The sequence below is a fragment of the Castor canadensis genome, chromosome 7 (genome assembly GCF_047511655.1).
Source record: "Castor canadensis chromosome 7, mCasCan1.hap1v2, whole genome shotgun sequence".
NCBI classification, from domain to species: Eukaryota; Metazoa; Chordata; class Mammalia; order Rodentia; family Castoridae; genus Castor; species Castor canadensis.
Genome location: NC_133392.1, coordinates 89,871,300 through 89,899,092, shown reverse-complemented (window position 1 = coordinate 89,899,092; position 27,793 = coordinate 89,871,300). Strand labels below are relative to the sequence as shown.

The following is a 27,793-nucleotide window of genomic DNA, read 5'->3' as shown; positions in this document are numbered from 1 at the left end:
TAGTGCTGGCTGTAGGTTTGTCATGTATAGCTTTTATAATGTTGAGGTACTTTCTTTCTATTCCTAGTTTTCTTAGAACTTTTATCATGAAATGGTGTTGGATCTTATCAAGGCTTTCTCTGCATCTATTGAGATGATCAAGTGGTTTTTGTCTTTGCTTCTGTTAGTGTGGTTTATTATATTTATTGATTTGCTAATGTTGAACCACCCCCGCATTCCTGGGATGAACCCTACTTGGTCGTAGTGAATGATCTTTTTGATGTGTTGTTGAACTTGGTTTGCCATTATTTTATTGAGGATTTTTGCATCAGTGTTCATTAAGGAGATTGGCCTATAGTTCTCCTTTTTGGAGGTGTCTTTGCCTGGTTTTGGAATAAATGTAATAATGGCTTCATAAAATGTGTTAGGCAATTTTCCTTCCCTTTCTATTTCATGGAACAGTTTAAGGAGGGTTGGTATTAGTTCTTCTTTAAAGGGCTGGTAGAATTCAGCAGAGAATCCATCAGGTCCTGGACTTTTCTTTTTTGGGAGATCTTGATTGCTGCTTCAATTTCATTTTGTGTTATAGATCTATTCAGGTGATGAATGTCCTCCTGGTTCAGTTTGGATGATCATAAGTAACTAGAAATCTGTCCATTTCTTCAAGATTTTCAAATTTATTTGAATATAGGTTCTCAAAGTGGTCTCTATTGATTTCCTGGACTTCCATGGTGTTTGTTGTTATCTCCCCTTTCGCATTCCTGATTTTCTAATTTTAGTTTTTTCTCTCCTCATTTTAGTCAGGTTTGCTAGGGGTCTATTGATCTTCTTTATTTTTTCAAAGAACCAACTTTTTGTTTCATTAATTCTTTGTATGGTTTTTTTGGTTTCTATCTCATTGATTTCAGCTCTTGTTTTTCTTTTTACTCTCCTTCTATTTGTTTTGGGATTTGCTTGTTCTTGTTTTCCTAGGAGTTTGAGATGTATCATTAGGTCATTGATTTGAGATCTTTCAGTCTTTTTAATATATGCACTCATGGCTATAAACTTTCCTCTCAGAACTGCCTTTGCTGTATCCCATAGGTTCTGGTAGGTTGTGTTTTCATTTTCATTGACTTCCAGGAATTTTTTATTTCCTCTTTTATTTCATAATGACCCATTGTTCATTAAGCGATGAGTTATTCAGTTTCCAGCTATTTGCATGTTTCTTGTCTTTATTTTTGTTGTTGAGTTCTCATTTTATTGCATCATGATAGATAGAATGTATGGTATAATTTCTACTTTCTTATATTTGCTGAGGCTTGCTTTGTGCCCTAGGATATGATCTGTTTTGGAGAGGATTCTGTGGGCTGCTGAGAAGAATGTATATTGTGTAGAAGTTTGATGAAATGTTCTGTAGACATCAACTAAGTCCATTTGATGTATTGTATATTTTAGATCTAGGATTTCTTTCTTGATTTTTTGTTTGGATGACCTATCTATTGATGATAATGGAGTGTTAAAGTCTCCCACAACCACTGTGTTGGAGTTAATATATGCTTTTAGGTCCTTCAGGGTACGTTTGATGAAATTGGGTGCATTGACATTGGGTGCATATAGGTTGATAATTGTTATTTCCTTTTGGTGTATTTCCCCTTTTATTAGTATGGAATGTCCTCTTTATCTCATTTGATCAATGTAGGTTTAAAGTCTACTTTGTCAGAGAAAAGTATTGCTACTCCTGCCTGTTTTCAGTGGCTGTCGGCTTGGTAAATCTTCTTACAGCCTTTCATCCTAAGCCTATGCTTATTTCTATCAATGAGATTGGTCTCCTGTAAGCAACAAATTGTTGGATCTTCCTTTTTAATCAGGTTCGTCAAATGGTGCCTTTTGTTGGGGGAATTAAGTCTGTTAACATTAAGCATTAGTACTGGTAGGTATGTGGTGATTCCTATCATTTAGTTGTCTTAGTTCTTTGAGGGTTTGATTGTGTTTAGTTAAATTGATGTTACTCTCTACTTTCTTGCTTTTTATTTTCCTGTAGTTTGGTACTGCCTGCCCTTTCATGGTTATGTTAGGCCTGTGTGCAGAATCCCTTGAAGAATCTTTTGTAGTGTTGGCTTGGTGATCACATATTGTTTTAGTTTCTGCTTATCATAGAAGACTTTTATTGCTCCATCTATTTTGAATGATAGTTTTGCTGGGTACAGTATCCTAGGGTTGAAGTTATTTTCATTCAGTGCCTGGAAGACCTCACTCCAAGCTCTTCTTGCTTTTAATGTTTCTGTTGAGAAGTCTGCTGTGATTTTGATGGGTTTACCTTTGTATGCTATTTGGTTTTTCTCTCTTACAGCCTTCAATATTCTTTCTCTAGTCTCTGTACTTGTTGTTTTAATGATAATATATTGTGGGGTAGTTCTATTTTGGTCACATTTGTTTGTAGTTTTGGAGGCTTCCTGTACCTGTATGGGCATAGTTTTCTCTAGATTTGGGAATTTTTCTGTAATTATTTTGTTGAATATATTACACATTCCTTTTGCTTGCACCTCTTCTCCTTCTTCAATGCCCATGATTTTCAGGTTTGGTCTTTTGATGGAGTGAGTGAGTTCTTGCATTTTCTTTTCACAGGTCTTGAGTTGTTTAACTAACAGTTCTTCCTTTTTTTCCTTAATTACCATTTCATCTTCAAGTTCTGAGATTCTGTCTTCTGCTTGGTCTATTCTGCTGGATTGGCCTTCCATTTTGTTTTGCATTTCTGTTTCATTCTTTTTTCTGAGGTTTCCCATATCCTGAGTCACTTCCTCTTTAATATTGTCTATTTTTGTCCTGAGTTCATTTATCTCTTTATTAATCTTGTTCTTTGTTTCACTTTGGTGTTTATACAGTGCTTCTATGGTTTCTTTTATTTGTTCTTGTGCTTTCTCAAATTCTCTATTTTTGTTGTCTTGGAATTTCTTGAGTGTCTCCTGTACATTTTGGTTGACCATATCCAGTATCATCTCTATAAAATTCTCATTGATTACTTGCAGGACTTCTTCTTTCAGGTTGTTCTTGTGGGCTTCATTGGGTTCTTTAGCATAGTTTATCTTCATTTTGTTGGAGTCTGGATCTAAGTATCTGTTTTCTTCATTTCCCTCTGGTTTCTGTACTAATTTATTATTGGGGGAAAATGTTTTCCCTCTTTTTACCATCTTCCCATCATTGCCCTTGCTATTGTTACTGTCCCTGTACTGTATGCAATTAAGTATTTTCTAGCTTGTAATAATAACAATGGTGATATCTAGAATGGAAGGGTGAAAGGAGAGGGAAAGGAAAGAAGGTAAAGAAAAAGAGAAAACAAAACAAAGCAAACAAACAAAAAACCAAGCAAATAAAAGAAAAACAGAGCCATAAAAATAAAAAGGGAGAGATAGTGTGCTAATCAATGGTAAGCTAAATAGGCATTAAAGAGACAGAGAGAGGATAATAATAAAAAAAGAATCCCCAAGTTCAAATACAATGAAGTTTCAGTCTCAATAATTTTGGTGTTTGTCCTTCAGCCTCCAGTCCTGTAGACTTCTCAGTGTCTGAAAAGTAGTTCTGTTATTTTCTCATCAAAGAGGAAAAAACAGAAAACAAAAAAATCCCAAGTTCAAATGCAATACAGCTTCAGTTAGTCCTTCAGTATCCAGCCCTGTTCTGTCGTTGTCTCAACAAAGCAAGAGAAAAAAAAAGGGAGTCTGGAGACAGTTTTGTGAATGTCTATCTTTTGCTGCGGCTCACCTGCCTCCTACTGTCAGTCATCTGCTGCTGCAGGCTTTGTTTATTTAGAGTTCTCCTGGACACATGCTGCTTTTGTTTTCTCCAGTATTCAGCCCTACCCACTTTTTGCAATTGCAGTCTTTTTTTTTTATTTAGAGTTCACATGAGGATGTGCCTCACCCCTACTCTCCAGTGCAGCATGCCACACTTCAGCCGCTGTTACAAGCTTTCCCTTCTCCAAGCACACTGGGGGAGGTGGCGCCACACCCGCCTTCTCTGGCAGGCTTGTTTATTTACTGCTTGTTTATTTTTCAGTTTGTTTTTTTTCTTTTATCCCTGGGTGAGGGTCAGCCTGTCCAGGGGGCTATGCTGATTTGTTCCAGGGTTGTCTGTGGGAGTACCATGTGCTGTTTAGCACATGGTCTGCTTTTCCCAAGCAGGTTAGGCGCTGGCATTTGGTGGCATGGGAGCCCTCCTGGTTTCTCTGTTTAACGTGGAGTGGGGATGCTATGCATGGGCTGGGGGTGTGGAAGTGTCAGAGTTTTGCTTCTTCTTGGTGGTTTTTCCTGCAAGGTGTATCTCCAGCATCTCTCCAAGATTTTACTTTAGGAAGCATGCTTTCTGCTTCCTCCCTCTAGTCCCCATCTTGGAATCCCCCGTTAGTTTTAAATGTAAGGTTTTATTTTTTTGGTTTGGTCCTTCTCTCCCTCCTTCCTTCCCTCCTTCCCTCCCTACTTCCCTCCTATTTTCCTTCCTCCCTTCCCTCTCTTCTACCATACATGATCAAGTCACTTGAATATGAGTAACCCTTCTATTGAAAATAACTATCAAAGCCAAAGGAGTAACATAAAACAACTGTCTGAAGGCACTGAAAGCAACCAACTCTGGTAGGACTTGAGGGGCTATGATTCCTGGGAGAAGTGAAACACAGCTTTATATTTGTCTTGCTTTTATTCTTGAGCAAAATTCCAGGAATTATAGGAAAATGACCCCAAAAGTTCAATTCCCCAGAAATTATTGGATGATTGCTAAATTGTGTACTACAGGGCAAGGCTCCAAGAAACTCAGAAGAAAGTCACAGATGAAGTCTAAATTGCTGAGCAGAGACTTCAGCAGCCACATGTGCCAGGGAGATGGAGTCAAGCCCCAGCAAGGATCTGCTTGAGTTAGGAACATCTGCACAAGAGAGTTTTAAACAGGTTTCAGATTTGTTTTTAAAAAATTGCTGGCTCCTGTGAGGTGAATGAAGAAAACAGTAGGATGACTTATTTAGCAGTCTATTGATGTGATCCAGTCAGGAGATGATGGTGGTTCAGTTGAGGAGGAAGATTCTAGAGTGATATCTCATGGCACAAAATAACACCTAAGGTAAGCAAAGGCCAAGCAACACAGAATGTGCTTGGTGCATCACTAGTAAATGGGGCTGAAAGAAGAGGATTTCTTGTTTAACCAGGGGATTCTCATCCCAGAGCCATGTTGCCTCCCAGGAGACACATGGAAAAATTTGGAGACATGTTGATAAACATCCTACAATCCATTATCAACAAGAATTATCTACTCCAAAACATCAGTACTACTACTGACATAGTTTAAACTACACAAAGTAGTTATTCTATGCATATCTGTATTTCCAATTAAACTGTAACATTCTAGAGAGCAGAGACCCTAACTTTCATCAATATTCACCTGGGCTGCCATGTACATTTTTAAAAAAATCAATGTACTTTATTTTCTAGAGGAGTTTGAGGCTTCCAACAAAATTGAGTAGAAAATACAGAGTTCCATTTACTCTCTTTCTCCCCTTTCTAGTCTCTGATATTATTAGCATCTTATATTAGTTATATATTGATTACAATCGATAAAACAACACTAATGTATTATTATTAACTGAAGCCCATACTTTACTTACATTCCTACATGAATAATACTTGTCAATAAATAACCAATTACTTAATTAATTCAGTCATTTGTTGAGGAACAGGATAATAAAAGAGTGGAAGAAAGGAAGTAGTTTGAGTATCTATCATGTTCCAGGCATTTAGCTACTTAATTCCTGTGTAAATGTATTTCCATGCATAGGTAATGTTATTATTATATGTAATCATGTCAATAACTATGATTTTGAGTACAGTCTCAATCTTGAAGATGAGAAAGTTTAGGCTCAGAAATTTTAAGTGGTTTCCTAGTTACACACCTGTCAAGTGGAAAAGTTGGGTCACAATGGTCAGGGTTCACATTCACATAGTTACACCAAATACCCCTCTATTTTTTTCCCAGTGGAAATGGTGTTGCCTAAATTTTCTTGTTTGAAAATGATTTCACCTGCTTCTGGAGCACAGTTCAAGTGAATGAGAAATTCAATGAATCCTTTTCAGGCCTTGTCTTAGCTCCCATCACTGGAGGTCCACGTGGTTCCCGAGTTTGCCAAGTTGCTGCCCCTCCCCTGATACTTTTAAGCCAGGCTAAAACACCCACACAAACCCATAAAATCAAGCTGCAAATGCTAGCAGATGTTCCAGTCTCTCAGCCCCACTCTCACCTCCCTTTGGATCCTTGCCTAAGTGTGCTCTCTCTCACCATGGTTCTGAACTCAGCCTCTCTGTAGTCACCTTAAACCCTGGATTTGTACTCCGACATTTCCCTACAGACTTTCTCCTCTGGGTTCCCCAACATGTTTTCTGGCTTAGTTGAAATCTACTTTCATATTTCTCCTTTTCTCAGATGTGTTAGCGAAAGACATCTTTATTTCCCTAATTCTTGGGTGAGTTTTGACCCTCAAAATATTACCTATGTTAAGATTGAGTGGCGCTGACTTATCAGATAAAATGAGAGAGAGGGCTGGAAGACCTGCCATAGACCAGAAAGAGCTTGTGAATGTTCTCTCTGCCCTCACCAGTACTCTATGGAGGATGAACAATCAGCAGTTGCATGCTGGAATTTAGAAATAGCCCACCCCAAAATGCCAATGTTCAAATTTGAACACACTGCCTGGGTAGTTCCATTTCCCCACCTCCCTCATTCACTTCTTTGTTTATGTACATTTCTGTGTCCTTCTAAATTATAAAATCCTAGGGGAGTTAATCATTTTCATTCCTAACCATCATTTCCTTTCCTTAAAATTCTACACAAATCTTTTGAACTTCTATAAAGCATATTATTTCCTTCTGCTTCTTTTAGATGAAATAGGAAACTCCAATTTGTTGCCCTCTCTGCATTTTACATAAAGGGATTCAACATATATCAAAAGTACTAATGAATAGAAACCTGAGCACTGAGTCCTAGAGATGGGTTTTGTTTATCTTCCTTTCCATAAGCCTTTTCCCTTGTCCTTTTTGTAACACTGGGAGTAATGTAATTTATCTAGCAGAAAATTCCTTCTCATCAATTTTAGGTTTTATTTTGGAGTCATCTTGACTCAGTCAGCATGACTTTGGGTTTGCCTCTTTCTTCCATCACCTTCTGTCTCCATCTCTAACCTTTCCTTAACTTTTTCTTCCTTTCCCATCTTTCCTAGTAGTGATGGTGTCTGCCCAAGGAGCCAGGGAGACTAGTTTCAAGGAATTGTGGGTGAAGGAATCATAATTCTCATGAAAGATATGTCTTTTAAATCTTAAGTTTTCACTTATTCTAGAAATTTGCTTCTCCTCCCAAATCAGTGTAGTTATTTTGTACTATTTCTGGAAGCTTGTATGCTTGAATAAGAAAATGCAATAGGAGGAAGGGAAAAGAGAATTTTATGTTTATTAAAATAGGATAAGAAGGTAAAAATGGGTAGACTAAAAAGGGTAATAGGAGTGTTGAATATGATCAAACTATATTACTTGCATGTATGAAAATATCACAATAAAATCCATTGTTTTGTACAATTATTATATGCTTAATAAAAATGGAGGTAAATTTTTATTAAGCTGCTTAAAAAAACCCAGACCCAGGCATAGAACAAGGTGTCTTTTAAAAATATTTGTAAGTATATCAGACATGAAAATATATAAATATAATACCAATTCACAAATAATGTATAACCACAAGGGCTATTCCTCTTCTCAAATGAAACTCAGACCCCAAACCCTATAGTTGCTCTTTGCTCCTTTTCTTCTCACACCAATTTCCAGTCAATCTATTATCAAAGCCAATCATCAATACTTTAAAAAGCAGGAAAAAAGACCCCTTCTTTCTGCCTCTATTGTGCCATCAAGATTCAAACCACTTCTATCCCTTGCCTGAATATTGCAAGAGATCTACCTTTTTCTTCCTTGATCTCTACCTCAATCTGTTTTCAACACAGTAGCTAGAATGGTCCACTTAAAATGTAATCTAGAACCTGCTGCTTTTCTGCTCAAAAACCTTAAATGCTCACCATTTCACCTAGCATAAGGAGCAGCAAAACCACAGCTTACAGACTAAATCCATGCACCACCTGTTCTTGTAATGCTTATTGGAATACAGCCATGTCCGTTCATTACATTATCTATGGTTGCTTTCATATAACAACAGCAGAGTTGTGTGTTTTCAACAGCAATCCCATGGCAATAAAAACAAGGCCCTGTCTCCAAAGACAGTGGACATACTGTCTTTTAAGACCAATGCACTAGCTATTTCATTTGCCTGGAATTCTCCTCCCTCAAATATCCATGTGGCCCACTCCCTTTCACATCTGGCTGAAATGTCACCTTCTCAATGAAGCCTGTCCTTATCCCATCAATTCTCCTTTATTTCTCCAACTGATCTGATCTGCCATAACCTTCTCAACTTCTTGTTTTCCCATAGAACTTAACAACTTTCAATACAATAATAATTTCATTTCATTATTTACTTTTTTCCTGTAGAATATGAGCTCCATGAAGCAACAATAATCTTTATTTTGTTTGCATTTATAGCCCAAGTACTTGTAGCAGTGCCTAAAGCATAGTGGCCATAGTGAGTATTGGTTGAATGAAGTAACACTAAAGAAATGGAACACTACTATTCATTTGAATTTCTCTGTGATCACCTACTTATCTTCCTCATATGCAATTATTTTGCTAACTTCTTTGTGGTTGGACCAAATTTTATAAATTCCTACTAAATATATGTTTAGAATAGACAACTTTTAAACTTCATATAAATTGAACAATGCTGTATATATCCTTCTGAGACTTCCTTTTATCCCACAGCATTATTTAGAACATTCATCCATATTGGTGCATAATGTCACAATACACTAACTTTCACAGCTTGATTAGATTCCAGTATATAAGTAAGTCATCATTCTTCTATCTCTTCTATAGCACATATTTATTTAAGCTATGTTAGTTGTTTTTTGCTGTAAGCTATACTTATAGTCAGGATCATTTTTATATACATCTTATTCTACAAATGTGTAAAATTTTCTCCAAGATTCACACCTAAAAGTGGAATTTCAGGGATGTAAGAATGAATATATTCAACTTTATTAGGTGATGCCAAATTGTGTTCCATAGAGTTACAAAAGTACTTTCACTGGTATTGATTAACTCAAACTTAGAAACTGAAAAAGTAAAAAAGAACTTTATAGGGGACCCAGGAACTGCAATTTGAGAGACACAGAATTTTGAATCTGTGTTCCAATGAAGGCAGGAAAAGTAGGAGCACATATAGACTATTAAACATGGTTGACATAACTGATAGAATATAAATGTCCATAATACAAGAGTCCCATCACCTCTTAATAAGCATCTTGAGCTTCTGGGCACAATGTAATTGTCAGGTCATCAGGTCTTTCTAGTGGTTCCAGATGCCTGTGGTCATAGGGTATAGGTAAGTAAGGTTCAGCTTGTAAGCAGAGTCAGAATGGTGCCTAAGCCCTCTCTTCCAATGGCCTCCTGACTTCATTTTGCTTTCATCATAATTGTCCTTTAACTTTGCACACCAGCACTGTAAAAGAGTTCTATAACTCCATATCCTCCTTAACACTTGGTTTGGTTAGACTTCTTACAGTGGTGGTTTATAGTGGTAACTCATTATGATTTTATTTTGTGTTTCTCTGACCACCAAGAGATTTAGAATCTTTTCATATGTTTATGAACTATTTGTATTCCTTTTCTATAAATGCATAGTCATTTTTCACCTATTGGGCTATTTTGCTTTTTCCATACTAAGTAAGGAAGTTTTTTCTCAAAACACATGATTTTCTCAAAGCATTGAATTAAGGCCAATCATACTGCACACTTTCATGACCCTAGGACACAAACTGTCTTAAAGCTTAACATAGTCATTAATACAGAATGCTCATCTTGACTTGCCAAGAAAAGTTATGTAATATTTGTTAGCAAGTAAAATGAAGGAATGAATAAATTTTTAGCATAATCTGTCAAAAGTGTGATCCTGATTTAAATTTGCCAAATCAGTATCTTTGATGGAAATTTTAATTAAAATGGGTAAAATGAAGACAGGAGCATGTACATTAATTTTTCTATGGAATTGATACTTTCCTAAAGATGCCCAGCAAATGAGGTTGACATTCAACAGAGCAATTGGCCTTATAAGCAATATGGGGAAGATATATACACTGGATATACTAATCTTTAACTTCAGCCTTGTCCATTCTCTTACAAAGACTTTCTTTCACAACTCTAGATAGAAAAATTGATGAAAAACTAACTTTAATAAATGGTTTGCAATGTAAATAACAACATTTTCCCAATGGTTATATTAGTGTAAATTCTGGTCAAATCACATTTCCTACAGTTCCAAATGGAAATCTAATTATTCCTCTATCTAAAACTAAATGATTCCTATCCATTGCTAATGTGGTATATTGTACAAAGAAACTGGGGAATAAATCCATGACACTCTGTTACTGGTCATATTGTTCTTACTTAGGAAACATTTCAGCTACTTATTAATGTCCTCCATTTTGTTTTATTGAAAAGGGATCCCCAGCCTGAATATCTATGTTAGAAAACAGGATGGGCCTTACCTATCATACAACCTAAACCATGAAAGACCTTGTTTTATAACAGGTTAAAGAAGCTTGTCACAGAAAATTCTATATCTCAATACTTATTATGAAATATGTTGCTTGTCTTACTTCTAGTCTCTACATTCACTTAACAATGATGTCAATCAGAGCAAGTTTGAAAGTGATTTTACAACTTGGTACTTTAGAGGACATAGAAATATTATTTGAAGAAAATTATATCAAGATTTATGTTTGAAAGGGTCCATTAAGAAATCACACAGGAAATGAAAGTAAGTCAACACCAATCAAAACATATAACTGTGAACTTTCAAAACACTAAACATTTAAGTTTTCAGTCATTAAAACTAAACAAAACACAGTTAACCTAAGAAGTATTGAAAATCAGAACACTTGACTTTTTAATAACAACACTGGAAGCTTGAAGACAATGTGGTAATGTTTTAAAAACCTGGGGAAAACATTTCTGAACTGTAATTCTATGTCAGGTCAAACTATTAGTCAAGTATAAAAGTAGCATAAGGACATTTTTTATATGTATACAAGTATTCTAATACCAAAGCCAAAATTGTTATCTCTATCTCTTTTCTTTTTTTTAGAAAACACTATCAAAGAATGTGTTTTTCCAAAATGAGGGAATGAAAAACTGGAATCCAGAAAACAGAGTGTCCATTACAAGAGAGAGAAGAGTATCCCAAGAGGATGTGAAAAGAGATAAGACCTCATGTTCCATGATAGAGCTAGAAAGCAGCTATTCCAGTTTGGAACAAGAAGATGAATGACTCCAAGAGAGAAGTATTCTATAAACCAAGAGACAACCAGATGTGTTCAAAAGAAGAGAAAGTATATGTTGACTTTTTGTAAAGAGTTTTGGGTGAATTAATGATCTTATGAAGAAAATTAAGAAAACAGAAACCATTGAAGAGGATCCAAGATGGCAACTGGGACATAGCTGCAGACTGTGTGAGCTCTGTGAACCAGGGACTTTGCTGAGATGCTGGAGACACCCTTGGCTGAGGTAAAGCACAAGGGAGAGCTGAAACATCAGCACTCTGAACGCCTAGCTCGTGGATGGCTTCTCCATGCCATGATTTACTAAAAGAACAGCTGGTGCTGCACACCAAGCCCTGCCACATAGGCCTGTGGAGTTGCTGCTCTATAGGCCATGGGATCTCTGATCCTTGGGCCCCTTCTCAACCCTGCCAGGGCCGCACTTCCCCAAACTCCCACTCTCAGACCAGCACGATATCTGCCAGACCAAGCCCCTCAGGCCTGCCAAGCCAGAGATCCACAGGCATTCAGGATGTCCAATCTGCTGGACCTGTGCCCCTCAGGCCTGCACAGGCCCGCACGATCTCCACTTTGCCAGGCCGTGCCCCTATGGCCTGCCAAGCCAGCAACCCACAGACATTCATGATCCCCACTGGGGCGTGCCCCTCAGGCCTGCCAGGCTAGCGATCTCCACCAGGACCGTGCCCCGAGGGCTGGCTAAGCCAGCAATCCACAAGCACACTCAGTCTCTGCCAGGACCATGCCCCTAAGGCCTACCAAGCTGGCAATCCACAGACACATGTGATCTCCACTCTGCCGGGCCCGCACCCTTCAGGCACACCAGGCCCATGATCCAAAGGCCCTCTATATTGCCTCAATGACAGTCCTCTGCCTACAGCCCTGTGGGACCCCACCCACCTATCACCTGCCACAGGAGGGCTCCAAACCTGCCAAGGAGATATAGGCAGGTTGAGATGCTAAAGGGATAACAGCAGAACTACTAAGACTAAAATCCCACTGTTCTTGAACTGGTGACTTTTTTTTCTTTTCTTTTCTTTTTTCTATATAATTTTTATTTATTTATTTATTTATTTTCTTTGCCTTCCTTTAAAGGTTTGGCTGTCTGGTTTGCTCTTTGATTGTCCACCATTTCTCCCTGTTGTTTTCCTTGGTACTATCTTTTTTCTTTTTTCTTTTTTTTCCTTCTCCTTCTCTTGTTTTCTCTATATATTCTCCTTCTGCCTTGATTTTGTTAATTTCACTATTGTAACTCAGCTAACACTAAATTACACATAGTGCAGGGACAGAAATGGTACCAAGTGGAAATATGAAAAAGGGATGGAAGCCATTATCCCCCCAAGAATAAATTAGTACAGGATTCAGAGGGAAATGAAGAAAAGATACCCAAATCCAGACTGCAACAAAACAGCAATAAACTATGCCAAAGAACCCAAGGAAGCCCACAAGAACATTCTGAAAGAAGAAATCCTGCAAGTAATCAGAGAATTTCATGGAGATGTTCTAGACATGGTCAATCAAAATGTAGAAGAGGCACTCAAGACATTCCAAGAGGACAAAAATAAAGAATATGAGAAAACAAAAAAACAAATAAATGAAATTATAGGACTTTAGGAATAAAAACCAAAATGAAACAGAAAATACCATAAATAGAGAGATAAATGAATTAAGGATGAAAATTGGCAACAATAAAGAGGAAGTGACCCACAACATGGAAAACCTCAGAAAAAAGAATGAAACAGAAATACAAAACAAAATGGAAGGCCATTCCAGCAGAATAGAACAAACAGAAGACATTTGAATAGAAGACAGATGAACTGAAGACATTTCATCTTCAGAACTTGAAGATGAAATGGTAATTAAAGGAAGAACCAAAGAACTATGATTCAAGACCTGTAAAAGAAAGATGCAAGAACTCACTGACTCCATTAAAAGATCAAACCTGAGAATCATGGGCATTGAAGAAGGAGAAGAGGTGGAAGCAAAAGGAATGCATAATACATTCAACAAAATAATTACAGAAATTTTCCCAAATCTAAAGAATTGTATGCCCATGCATGTGCAAGAAGTCTCCAGAACACCAAACAGACATGACCAAAATAGAACTCCCCCATGACATATCATCATTAAAACAACAAGCACAGAGAATAGAGAAAGAATATTGAAGGCTGTAAGAGAGAAAAAACAAATAACATACAAATGTAAACCCATCAAAATCACAGCAGATTTCTCCATGGAAACCTTCAATACAAGAAGAGCATGAAGTGAGGTCTTCCAGGCACTAAATGAAAATAAATTCAACCCTAGGATACTCTACCCAGCAAAACTATCATTCAAAATACATGGAGCAATAAAAGTCTTCCATGATAAGCAGAAACTAAAACAATATTATGACCACCAAGCCACCACTACAAAAGATTCTCCATGGAATTTTGCACACAGAAAATGAAAGCAAACAAAACCATGAAGGGGCAGGCAATACCAAACCACAGGAGAAGAAAAGGCAAGAAAGTAAAGAGTAACACTGATTCAGCTACACACAATTAAACCCTTAAACAACAAAGACAACTAAATGTAAGGAATCACCAAATACCTATCAATACTAACAGGGAATGTTAACAGACTTAATTCCCCCATCAAAAGACACCAATTGGCAAACTGGATTAAAAAGGAAGATCCAACAATCTGCTACCTACAAGAGACCCATGTCATCAACAGAAATAAGCAATGGCTGAGAGTGAAAGATTGGAAGAAGATCTACCAAGCCAATGGCCCACGTAAACAGGCAGGGGTAGCAATACTTATCTCAGACAAAGTAGACTTCAAACCTACATTGATCAAATGAGATAAAGAAGGACACTCCATACTAATAAAAGGTGAAATACACCAAAAGGAAATAACAATTATCGATCTATATGCACCCAACGTCTATGCACCCAATTTCATCAAACATATCCTGAAGGACTTAAAAACATATAAGTTTTTAAGTGGGTAAGTGGGAGACTTTAATACCCCACTATCACCAGTAGATAGGTCATCCAAACAAAAAAATCAGTAAAGAAATTCTAGAACTAAGTCACACCATAGACAAAATGGACCTAGCTAATATCTACAGAATATTTCACCCAACTGCTGCACAATATACATTCTTCTCAGCAGCTCATGGAACTTTCTCCAAAACTGATCACATCTTAGGGCACAAAGCAAGCCTCAGCAAACATAAGAAAATAGAAATGATCCCATGTATTCTATCTGATCACAATGGATTAAAACTAGAAATCAACAACAATAACAGCAGTAAAAAACATGCAAAAAAACTGGAAGCTGAACAACACATTGCTCAATGACAAATGTGTCATTGATGAAATAAAAGAGGAAATTTAAAGTTTCCTGTAAGTTAATGAAAATGAAACCACGACCTACCAGAACCTATGGGACACAGCAAAGGCTGTTCTAAGAGGAAAGTTTATAGCCATGAGTGCTTATATCAAAAGGTCAGAAAGATCTCAAATAAATGATCTAATACTACAGCTAAAACTAGAAAAACAAGAACAAGCAAATCCCAAAACAAGCAGAAGAAAAGAAATAATTAAGATAAGGGCTGAAATCAATGAAATAGAAACAACAACAACAAAAACTATACAAAGAATCATGAACAAAAAGCTGGTTCTTTGAAAAAATAAATAAGATTGACAGACCCCTGGCAAACCTATAAAATGAGGAGAGAAAAAACCCAAACCAATAAAATCAGACATTCAGAAGGAGAGATAACAACAGACACCACAGAAATCCAGGAAATCATCAGAGACTATTTTGAGAGCCTATACTCTAATAAATTTGAAAATCTCAAAGAAATGGACAGATTTCTAGAAAGTTGCAACCACCCAAAACTGAACCAAGAGGATATTAATCACCTGAATAGATCTATAACACAAAAAGGAATTGAAGTTGCCATCAAGAGCCTCCCCCCCAAAAAAAGTCCAGGACCTGATGGGTTCTCTGCTGAATTCTATCAGACATTTAAAGAACTAATACCAACTCTCCTTAAACTGTTCCAGGAAATAGAAAGGGAAAGATCACTGCCTAACTCATTTTATGAAGCCGGTATTACTCTCATCCCCAAACCAGACAAAGACACCTCCAAAAAAGGAAAACTACAGGCCAATTTCCTTAATGAATATCAATGCAAAAATCTTCAATAAAATAATGGCAAACCAAATCCAACAACACATCAAAAAGATCATTCACCACAACCATCCCAGGGATGCAGGGGTGGTTCAACATATGAAAATAAATAAACATAATAAACCACATTAACAGAAGCAAAGACAAAAACCACTTGATCATCTCAATAGATGCAGAAAAAGTCTTCGACAAGATCCAACACCACTTCATGATAAAAGCTCTAAGAAAACTAGGAATAGAAGGAAAGTACCTCAACATTGTAAAGGCTATATATGACAAACCTACAGCCAACATCATACTTAATGGTGACAAACGAAACCATTCCCTCTAAAATCAGGAATGAGACAAGGATGCCCACTATCTCCACTCCTATTCAACATAGTACTGGAATTCCTAGCCAGAGCAATTAGGCAAGAAGAAGGAATAAAGGAATACAAATAGGTAAAGAAACTGCCAAAATATCCCTATTTGCAGACGATATGATTCTATACCTTAAAGACCCAAAAAAATGCTACCCAAAAACTCTTAGACACCATAAACAGCTACAGTAAAGTGGCAGGATACAAAATCAACTTACAAAAATCATTAGCTTTTCTATACACCAACAATGAACAAACTGAGAAGAAATACATGGAAACAATTACATTCACAACAGTCTCAAAAAAAAAATCAAATACCTTGGAGTAAATTTAACAAAGGATGTGAATGACCTCTACAAGGAGAATTACAAACTCCTGAAGAAAGACATCAAGGAAGACTACAGAAGATGGAAAGATCTCCCGTGCTCATGGATTGGTAGAATCAACATAGTAAAAATGTCTATACTACAGAAAGCAATCTACATTTTTAATGCAATTCCCATCAAAATCCCAATGACTTTCATCAGAGATTGAAAAATGTACCCTAAAGTTCATTTGGAAACACAAGAGACCGTGAATAGCCAAGGCAATACTCAGCAAAAAGAGCAATGCTGGAAGTATCACAATACCTGACCTCAAACTATATTACAAAGCAATAGATAAAAAAACGCATGGTACTGGCATAAAAACAGACATGAAGATCAGTGGAAGAGAATAGAGGATCCGGATATGAATCCACACAACTACACCCACTTTATTTTTGACAAAGGTGCCAAAAATATACGATGGAGAAAAGACAGCCTCTTCAACAAATGTTGCTGGGAAAAGAGGTTACCCATCGGCAAGAAACTGAAACTAGATCCATGTCTATCACCCTGTACTAGTATCAACTCAAAATGGATCAAGGACCTAAATATCAGACCTGAAACTCTGAAGTTACTACAGGAAGGAGCAGGAAACACTTTGGAACAAGCAGGCATAGGCAAAGACTTCCTCAGTAGAATCCCAGCAGCCCAGCAACTAAGAGAAAGGATGGACAAATGGGACTTCATAAAATTAAAATGCTTCTGCAAAACAAAGAAATGGTTTCTAAACTGAAGAGACCACCCACAGAGTGGGAGAAAATATTTGCCAATTATACATCAGACAAGGGAATGATAACCAGAATATACAGGGAACTTAAGAAACTAAACTCTCCTAAAACCAATGAACCAATTAAGAAACGGGCAACTGAACTAAACAGAACTTTTTCAAAAGAAGAAATTCAAATGGCCAAAAAATGCTCATCATCTCTGGCCATAAAGGAAATGCAAATCAAAACCACACTAAGATTCCACCTCACCCCTGTTAGAATAGCCATCATCAAAAACACCATAACAACATGTGTTGGCGAAGATGTGGGGAAAAAGGAACCCTAATCCACTGCTGGTGGGAATGTAGGCTGGTGCAACCACTCTGGAAAAAGATTTGGAGGCTTCTTAAAAATCTAAACATAGATCTGCCATATGATCCAGCAATCCCACTCCTGGGGATATATGCAAAGGAATGTGACACAGGTTACTCCAGAGGCACATGCACACCCATGTTTATTGCAGCGCTACTCAGAATAGCCAAGTTATGTAAACCACCAAGATGCCCCACTACTGACTGATGGATCAAGAAAATGTGATATTTATACACAATGGAATTTTACTCAGTCATGAAGAAAAATGAAATCTTATCATTTGCAAGTAAATGGATGGAACTGGAGAACATCATTCTGAGTGAGGTTAGCCAGACTTAGACCAAAAATCATATGTTCTCCTTCATATGCGGACTTTAGATCTAGGGCAAATGCAGCAATGTTATAAGACTTGGTTTACATGACAAGGGGAGAACATGTACGGGAGGTACAGGGTCATTTAGAAAACCCAAAACATGAAAGCATTTGATGTCCCTACTCCAGAAGAATCAATACAGAAAACTTAAAGGGACAGAGGTCAACGTGAGAAGGGGATCAGAAACCAGTGTAAAGATCAGCTAGAGATGAATCAACCTGGGTCATGTACACATTTGTACATGAAAGCAATGCTAGGAATCTTTCTGTATAGCTGTCCTTAACTCAACTAGCAAAAATGCTTTGTCTTTCTTATTATTGCTATGTTTTCTCTTCAACAAAATTAATGATCAGGGTAGAACAGGTTCTGCCTGGAAGGGAGGGGGGAAGGAGGGAGAGGATGGGGGTGGGGGCAGGAGGAAGAAATGACCCAAAAAATGTACATACATGTGAATAAATGAATAATTTTAAAAAATGATAAAATTATACTCTAAAAAAGAGAAAGCATTGAAATTATATTTCAGGAAGCAAAAAAAGTTGCACAAGGAAAGAAATGTAATTGTATATAATAATATTCACTACCTGACTTAACCATGTATAATACTATACAATTTAAATATCTAACCAAAATTTATAATAAATGGTATGGAAAGAGTTGAAAAAGAAAAGTATGTGTGTGAGATCAGGTCTTTTATATTATAAATAAGTCCAATGTCAGGTGTGGCAGTATCTAGCTTACCTAGTAGTAGATGGTAAGGATCCCTTGTTCCTGCCTAGCATGGGATTTATCATAGTATCTATCCCATTTTATCACAGTTATCCATTTGCACATCTGCTTCTGCAGACAGAAGAGCTTCACCAGGATAGGCAGTGCATCCCATTCAGTTGGACAGATTTGAATCACATATACCTATATGAAATAGAACAATGAAATCTTTTGCAATTGCTTGAAGTGGGATGGGGAGGGGATTGAGGGAGAGAGACAGTAGGGGTAATCTAACTAATGTACAATATAACCCTATTTGGAATTGTCACATGAACCCCCCTGTACAAGAATTTAATCCTAATAAAATTTTTTTAAAAAGAAATATGTAGTGAGTAAGCCTATGTTGTGTAAGGGTGAGTTGGTAAGGGTATTTCACATTCTTTTGGGACAAACTTGACTTTACACTCCATCCTTATTCCATTTAGTCATTGATGGTTTAATTAGAAGGCCTTGGGAAGAGATCATTAATCAAACATCAGTGCTCATAAATCCTTTCTCTGAAGTAAACATTGTTATAACTTCAGTGCACAATAATCAGCTTCTTTTATTGTTAACTGAAGTCATTAGTTTCATAGATTCCTCAATATGTTTTATCTCTTCCATTTCAAATCATGCTAACTCATCTCTTATTCCCTCCTCTTTTCCCCTCCACATCCACTCAGATTTGAAGTCTCACCAACTCTACCTCTAATCCCATTAGCTCAAATAATTGCAGTACCTTAAAAAAAATCTTCCTTTCTCCAGCTATCCCTACTTCAACTAAGAAAGTGTAATGGGAGAATGATGGAGAGCAATTAGTACAGATTAACAGTAACATAGATAACAGGACTCAACATAGTATCTGCCACATAGCAGGCTCCAAAGCATGTTGGAGTTTAGTTTATTTGTTTGAGTGTGGAGATCAAGAAGTTAATTTAGATGAGATGACATTTTAGCAGACCTTGAGAGAGAAAATCCCTTTGCCTAAGAAATTTACTTTGTATTCTGTAAAAAACAAAAACAAAAACCACGTGCCATTTGGCAAAGGTGAACTTTGCTTCTTTGCAAAATGAAGTATGTAATTCCTCACAGGACTGAACTGCCATGGCCAATGCATTACAACACTTAACAAGCATGCTGTATTTTTCTGCAGAACAAACCTTTCTCCTGCATAATACTTATATAAATCATGCAGCAGAGATATATTTCAAAAGCAAAGTGACAGCCTATAATTCAAAAGGAAGTGACATCCAGTTCAAAGGAGTGAATGGAACAAATAGGGAAAAAGTTTCCATGAATGCAAACGTTTCCTGCATTCAAATGTTCTCTTGGTCCTCTAAATAATACTCATGATATCCAGAACAAGAAATGGACATTGAAACCAACACTTCTTTATAATTATAAAAGGAATTGAAAATGAGTTCTTCCCCCCTCTTTCTGAATGACTTTCCCCCACACAAAGAAATTAACATATAAAGGCTTCTATACTGGGAAGGCTAAAAGAAACAGCAAGTTCTATTTTGTTTTTAACAATAAAAAAAATAAAAGAGGATGGAGACAGTTAAAAAAGGAAAGTTGAGATTATGAACCAGAGTTAGATAAAATACAAAAATATGTCTTGTTGTAGAGGTGTGGGTCTTTCCAGGACCTAGAGATGCCCTGATCTGCCCCTTGAACCCTGGCTTGATTATTCCTTTCTTCTGAATGTCTCAGCTCATGTACATCTGTGCTTCCTGAGGTCTCAGAACATGCAGTTATCACCACCAGTCATAACTAGGGTAAATAGCATTGATACTTAAAGGAGCAATGTTGAGTGTCCACTATGTGCCAAGTTTTATCTTTGCATGCCTCGTTTAGTTTTATAACAATCTTATGAAGTAGGCACAACTATTACCTATGCTTTGACAATGAGGAAACTGAGGCTAGACTGGATAAGTTACTTGTTCAAATCAATGAAAAAACCAGTAGGAGAGCCAGAAATTGAATCCTCACAATATTCATTCCCTGATCCACATGGTACTTAAGTGAAGTGAACAAAGTTGCTGAATGTCAAACCTGGTAGGAGATTGCAGACTTTGATCCCTGGAAAAAATTTTGATCTGATTTTCAAAAAAACCCCCACAATTTGTTGACATTCCCATAGCCTTAAATAAAAGTAGGTATAATAGAATGGAATAATGCTCACACTGGTGGGGTGGTACTAAATACAATTAAGATGGAATTCAGAATCGCTTTGGCAAATACTATACTAGAGAAGATGTGACATTGGGGCAGGTTATAGGATGGTTTTGAGGATAAAAGTGGACTGACAATGTTGGGAGAATAAAAAGCAGATACGAAAGTCAGGGAACCAAGGCTGCATGAAGAAAGAGAAGCATTAGCTATTCATAAATAATAATGATATTTTAATTTAAAGCAGCAGTTCTCCATTTTGGTTACACATCACAATTGTATTTATAGTTCACCCATTTGAGAAGCTAAACAATAAAAATACCTGGGTCCAGAAATGTGCAGAAGTTAGGGCTCAAGGGTGATTAGATGATGGGAGTATTTACACCATGGAAATTGGCAAATACTTTTCCTGGAAGAGTTGGTTGCTAGATGTTTGTCAGCATACTATTGCCTGGGTCTTGCTTTCAAAGCTTCTGATTTATGGGATATGGCCTGGTATAGGGAAAGTGATTACTAAGCTAATTCACCATCTATGCAGGTGCACACAATTACTAAGTAACCACCCAAGGTCAGCTACTTATGTAACTAATGGTTGGATTCGCATGCACCATACATGTAATGACTTGGCTGGATGCCACTGTTGTCTGTATTTGTATAAAAATGCTGCACTGAGCAGTCTGGGCTGCTCTTGACAATGGGGGCTGCTGGGCTGACTGGTGGCTGCATACAAAATTCTATCCTGATCCTGTTTACATTTTGGTCTGCACAAATCAAAAACCCATCTGCCTGGAACAGAGTATTTGACTCACAATTTGTGTAACTTGGCAGCATTTGCAGCAGCCCAGTATGGAGCCATTTGTACCCCTGAGAGACAAAGAGTTGGAGGGTGGGCCACCAGGATATGGTGCCTGATGAGCTGCATGGACACCATCCCAGGCATAGCCAATGATTGATGACACACTAACCAGCTTGGAGAAAAGGATCTCATGTTGGTGAGTGAGACACCACAGAAGCAAAGTGCCCAAACAGCCCCAGGGTTAGTGGGCTAGGTAGTTCTTACAGAGTTAAGAAATGCCACAGAGAAGACAACTGGACTGCAAGAGCTATGGGACAAAGAAGACATCCCAGAGCTGCATGTCCAGGCCCTGGAGGAAGATTTGTAAGCAGCAAGTGCCAGCATCCTGGCAGTTTCTGCCACTCCTATGGTGGTCCATGTATCTGATGAAGAGGAGATACCTGACATCACATTCTGTGCCCAGCTGGTAGTAATTCAAAAAATAAAGTAGCAGCAGCCAGTGACCCCTGAGGGTTGCCTTGACAGTGGACAAGTCTCTGCCACTTATAATAAGTAAGTGGGTAATTCATGACAAAATTTATTACCTATGGCCCCTACACACAGGTGAAATTAGTGAAGTTGGATAAACAGTTCTGGCAAAGGGCCAGAGAGCCATTGGCAGCATGGTTGCTACACTTGTGGGATGCAGGGATGGATAGAGTGATGCTTTTAGCTCAAGAGATTAGAAAAAAAAAAGTTGGTAGGAGTCACTCTGCAGCCATCCCTGAGACAAAGGTTACTGAATAGTTCTCAGTATGGACAGGGAACCAGTCTCCGCTAAATTGGGTTATGGCTGCCATCCAGACTGTGTGGAAGCATGCAGGGGATTTACCTGAGGCCCTTAGAAAATGGCACTTATACACGGATCTGATCTAGATACTGCTAGAACTTGGTATGCAGCAGGCTATGTCTAATCAGAATACCCATGGACCAGATGGTAAGAGATTTACAGCCATTTAACTACTTGGTGGCAGTGTTCGTGCCCTGTGTGCGGCGATGCTGCCTGTGAATGGTGATGCAGGTGGGCACAAGGTAGATGCCATGGTGGGGAGACAAGCCTTGCCCCTGAGGGGCCTGACCAAACTGAGAGGAGAAAAAAAAAGCAGATGCTTCAATCACTTTTTCTTCCCTTTCTCGCTGCCATCTCCCCATAGGCAGACAAGACAATGTGATTCTGAAAGTTCCAAGGCCATTACTGTATGAGGTGAACAGGAATGGTAAAGGCCAGCTGGGCTGCTCTGAGCAAGGAGTGCAGGCCAACAGCAATAAAGATGGATCCTAGAACGGATGTCAGAGACACCCAGCCCACTGTGGCAGCAGACCCAGAACCCAGAAATGTACCAGCTGGGCACACAGAGATAGCAACAGGCGAGACCAAGGTGAACATCTCAGTGGTAATGAAGGCAAAGCTCAGAGCAAAGGACAAAGACTCCTGGCCTACCAGACCCAAAATGGAGCAAAGAATGTAGCAGCAGCAGCCTCAGCACCAAAGCAAAGGCCTGGGAACCCAGGGGTCAATGCCTGGGTGTTCTGCCCACAGCCAGAGTCAAGAGCAGTTCCTCTTCTTGACAGCGGACTTGGATTGTATTGAATTAGGGCTATTTGTAATGGGCTGGTGGTGACTGTCCTTGGTGGAGACCATCTACCCATTGTGGAATGGGTACATGATGGCTATCCCTAGAGGAGGCCATCTAGCCACGGTATAGTTCCAATCTATTTCTCTCCTGTGTGCACATTTGAAGTAATGCAGATGGGTGACCAACCTCAATAAGTTGCAAAGGCCTGACTTGTCAGTCAAGCTCTTGGGGGTTATCTGGTTGGGTAAGATTAAAATGATTCCTCATGCCATTGTAGATAAGGTTCAGGCTTACCCTGTGCCCACGACAGTTAAAACTGCACAGGTCATACATATTATTGCTGGATATGCATGTAACTCTTTGGGGGTGGGGGTGGATGAGGCCTGAGGCCTGACAGTCTTAGGGCTCTTAAGAGATTGGCTGGCTTTCATACCCCATCTGTCACAGCTAAAAGGAGCCAGATGGGACTAGACGGAAGAGGCAGAGACTGCCTATAGAGCTGCTAAGAGAATATTAGAAACTGCACAGGCCCTACATGTTATTAACCCTTAAAAATCCTGTAAGCAGGATGTAAATGTAACCCTTGAGGGGTTAAATCAGGCCTGTGGCAGAGATCTGAAAGACTGTAACAGTCAGTTGGGTTCTGGTCACAGCCATTGAAGGGAACAGGATAGGATACTCCCTTATTGAGAAGCAGTTGACCACAATGTATACCACTTTGTTAGCACCTGAGGCTGTTAAGGGCACTGCTCCTGTGGCAATACACACAACCTGCCCTGTTGTGGGGTAGATAAGAGACTGAAAGATCAAAGCCCACACTGGCATGGCACAGACTCCCACCCTTATCAAATGTGGAGCTTACCTACAACAGAGGGGGACATTGTCTGTTAGTCCTCTGCAAGATGAACTGCAGGCTGTGTTAGGCCCAATGTTGTGTGCTAATGGGTCTTTGGAGCAGATTATGCCAGATGCTGAACCTCTAACTAGCCCTTTTGAGAACAGTAAGGCCCCTATACTGGCAGATGCCTGGTACACAGATGGTTCCTGCTCTGGAGAACCCACTGCATAGACTGCAGTGGCCATATAGCTGGGCACAGATAGCATATGGCATGATGCTGGAATAGTCTGCAGTAACTCATAGCCCAAACTGTGAGTAATGTGGTTTGTGACTATGCACAAGCCTGTCTGTTATCTTGGACTGCATACCAAGGCTTTACAATATGAATCCCCACTGGGTGGCTGATGGCCAACTGCCCCTTGTCAGGGTAAACCTTTTGGCAGGGCCTTTAGACAGATGACTACATGTTATGTGACTATGCCCCTGGCCTCAGTAGAAACAGTAAGGCCAACATTGATGTCTCAGGACCTAAGGTGGACATTGATGTTCCTATGGTAAATTTTAAAGGCCTCACCCTGACAGGGGATCCTCTTCAAAAATGACGGACACCCCTCACATCATGACATACTGTTATTGCTGCCAAAGTAGGCAGTGCCTGCCTGCTGATTGCTTGTTGCCACAGTCTACATTGTTGTTGTAACCTATGGGTACAATGTTCCTCCCCTCTCACCAAGGGACCTCGCAGAAGATCATTGGTGTAGATTGTAGGGCCATTACCTTAATAGGGGAGGATTATAAAGTAAGTGATTATTAAGCTAATCACCTGCATGCAGGTACACTCTAGATATAAGTACACTGTTACTTAGTAAACACTCAAGGTCAGTTAGTTATGTAATTAATGGCTGGATTTGAATATGTAATTCATATGTGTAATAACTTGGCTGGATGTCACTTTTGTCAATATTTGTATAAAACTGCTGCACTGAGCAGCCTGAGCTGCTGTGGCTGATTGGGATTGCAGGCTTGCTGGTGGCTGCAATGGATAATAAACCATATAAAATTCCCTTCTGTTTGCATTCTAGTCTGCACAAATCAAGGACCTATTTGCTTGAAGCAGAATGTTTGACTCACACCTGAGTATTTGAAATTTTAAAACTCTCCCAAGTGTTGAAAATGTATAATTAAGTACAGCTGGTGAAGACTAAAGCCTAGGACTCAACCACAAACCTCAGCAGGGGCATCATCTGGGATCTTACAAAATGCAGACTCTCACCCCACCTCCAACCCTTGGGCTACTGGATCAGAATCAGAACTTTAACAACATACATTCACTAAAGTTTGAGAGGTACTTAAGTTTGGGTCATTTGTAACAGGTGTGTACTTACTACCCTCTGACCTAATAATATAAAAAAATGCAAAGAATGAAATAGAGAGTAGCACAAAAGAGAGAAGGGCATGTTGCTAAGTGTGAAGAAGCAAAGCCAGTGCGCAGAACAGAGCTACTTGGAATTATCTGCTTTGCAAGGCTAGGCAGGGATTCCATATTTTATTTCTATCTTCCTATACCTACAAACAGTGCATTCATGACTTTTTATAATTTTCTATGTCTTCTATAAAGAACTGTGAGAAGGGACAAAAGAAAAACTGTAGCTTAATTAACCAGTGCTGTATTTCACAGCAGGCTTCTTAAAGGACTCCCTACTAAGATCATAAAACTGGACAAGACTGAAGTCTCAATGGACAAAAATTTAGGGGTCAGGCTAGACATTCTGGGGATGAATAACTATTCATATGACACAATGTACATTTTCTTTATATAGATTCTAGAGTTCAACTATTGTAGCAGGAATTGATCCTCATTCAAACAGTGTTTGTTGTTTAGTTTCTGACAGTTGAGCTTTGCTAACAATAAGCTAATGAAAGCCAAGGGTGAGAGAAGAGCTTTCTGTAACTTTCTGGGTTTTTCTTATAAGCAATTCAGTATCAAGATCAAGAAGGCTCTTCCAGTGAAAAGTCTTAGCTATACTGCAACCTAAACCCAATGCAATGTTGAAAACGTGGTGTTAAAGCACAGCATTGAAAAGAATTATAAAATCATCAAGCTAGGAGAGGCCTTAGAATACCAGCCTGAATCATCATTGAATCCCTATAAAGTCTGTTTCTTTCAAAGAACACACAAATCATTTCCTGACTTTTTTCATCATCTTCTACTGGAAGCCAGACAGGAAAGTCTTAATCATTTAAACAAAACAAACATTTATTAAGAACTTAACTCTATGTCAGGCACTGAATTAGGTACCTGGGATTCAAAGATGGATGAGATTTTTCTCATTTTTATTAATTCATGGGTGATCCAAAGTTTATACTGTTATAACCATCTACTTCCTAAACTGCCTTTATATACTCACAGAAACTTTCAAAACAGAAATCAGGAAATCTGAAACTCTCACTGGGAAAAGAATGTATGATTGGACCAGAACATCTAGGGACTACTTATTTAAAGAATTATTATTTATTTAGCAGAAGAGCAAAGTGATTTTCAAAAGACTGGAATTAATAAATGAAGAGATCATGATTCTAGGTTTTTTCAAAAGAAATTTGAAATTTTTTGGTGGATTGGCCAAGTGTGGCAGTACTGGCCTCTTAATCTGCATGTCAGCACTGTCTCATTGGAAAATGTAATTCAGTTTGCCTGATGTTTTCTCTTGAGGCAAATGTTACTTAATACAACTGTTTGGAGGATGGGAGGTGATGGGCAAGAATCCATTTTATAGGGGGGTTCTTTTGCCAGATAGGATTAGAAGCTAAAGGGAAAACCAAACAACAATCAAGAGGTTTTCATTTCTAAAATGGAAAAACAAATAATGTTCTACTTTGTCATTCCAGTCTTTTCAAAGAACTGGAATTCAGAATTTCAGCAACTTTCTACATGAGCACATTGAAAACACTATATTGATTGGTGCCATCAGCTGTGCGTTTTATTTGAGAACACTTCTTTTTAAAAGGGAAATTGGTCCTCTAAGACTGTTTTATTTATTTACTCTTTATAAAGCCCATAAATATTTTCTCCCTCTAGTGACTTCAACCTTCTATCTTGGCCATTAAGAAGGAAAAGCCTGACAGGATTCCAAGATGGTGACTAGAGGGAGGAAGCAGAAAGCATGCTTCCTAAAGTAAAATCTTGGAGAGATGCTGGAGATACACCTTACAGGAAAAACCACTGAGAAGAGGCAAAACTCCAACTCCTCCAACTCCTCCACACGCCCAGCCCGTGCACAGCAACCCTACTCCATGTTAAATGGAGAAACCAGGAGGGCTCCTGTGCCACCAGATACCAGCTCCTACCAGCTCAAGAGATGCAGACCACCAGGTGAGCTAAGTGGTATGCAGTACTCCCACAAACAACCCTAGGCCACGTCAGCATAGCCCCCTGGACAGACTGACCCCCACCCAGGGAAAAAAAAGAAAAAACCCAAAGTGAATAAACAACAACAATAACAAAAGACACATAGCAAAGGGCACAGGGCGCCCTGAGTGCCAAAGTGGGGGGGGAGGGGAAATCCCTCACAGAACTGTAAATAAACAAGCTGGCTGGAGAAGGCAGGAGTGGCAGCACCCATCCAGCAACCTTGGAGAGGGAAAGCTTGTAAAAGTGGTGGTGGGACGAAAACTCCACAGGAGAGCGGGGAAGACCCACTTCCCACGTGAACTGTAAATAAACACGCCGGCCAGAGAAGGCGGGTATAGCGCCACCTCCCCCAGTGTGCTTGGAGAGGGGAAAACTTGTAACAGTGGCAGTCGTGCCCAGGAGAACTCTAATTAAACAAAGCCTGTGGGGCTA

General features: G+C 38.7%; 1 protein-coding gene across 2 annotated transcripts in view; it reads right to left on the bottom strand.

Moving 5' to 3' along the window:
• The window catches only part of Odf2l (outer dense fiber of sperm tails 2 like), a 205,842-nt gene that overhangs the window by 54,665 nt on the left and 123,384 nt on the right, over positions 1-27,793 (bottom strand). For both annotated transcript variants that reach the window (XR_012449821.1, XR_012449822.1), the window contains one exon: positions 18,525-18,695. The gene's annotated coding sequence lies outside the window, so the exon portion shown is untranslated. The remainder of the gene's footprint in view (positions 1-18,524; positions 18,696-27,793) is intronic.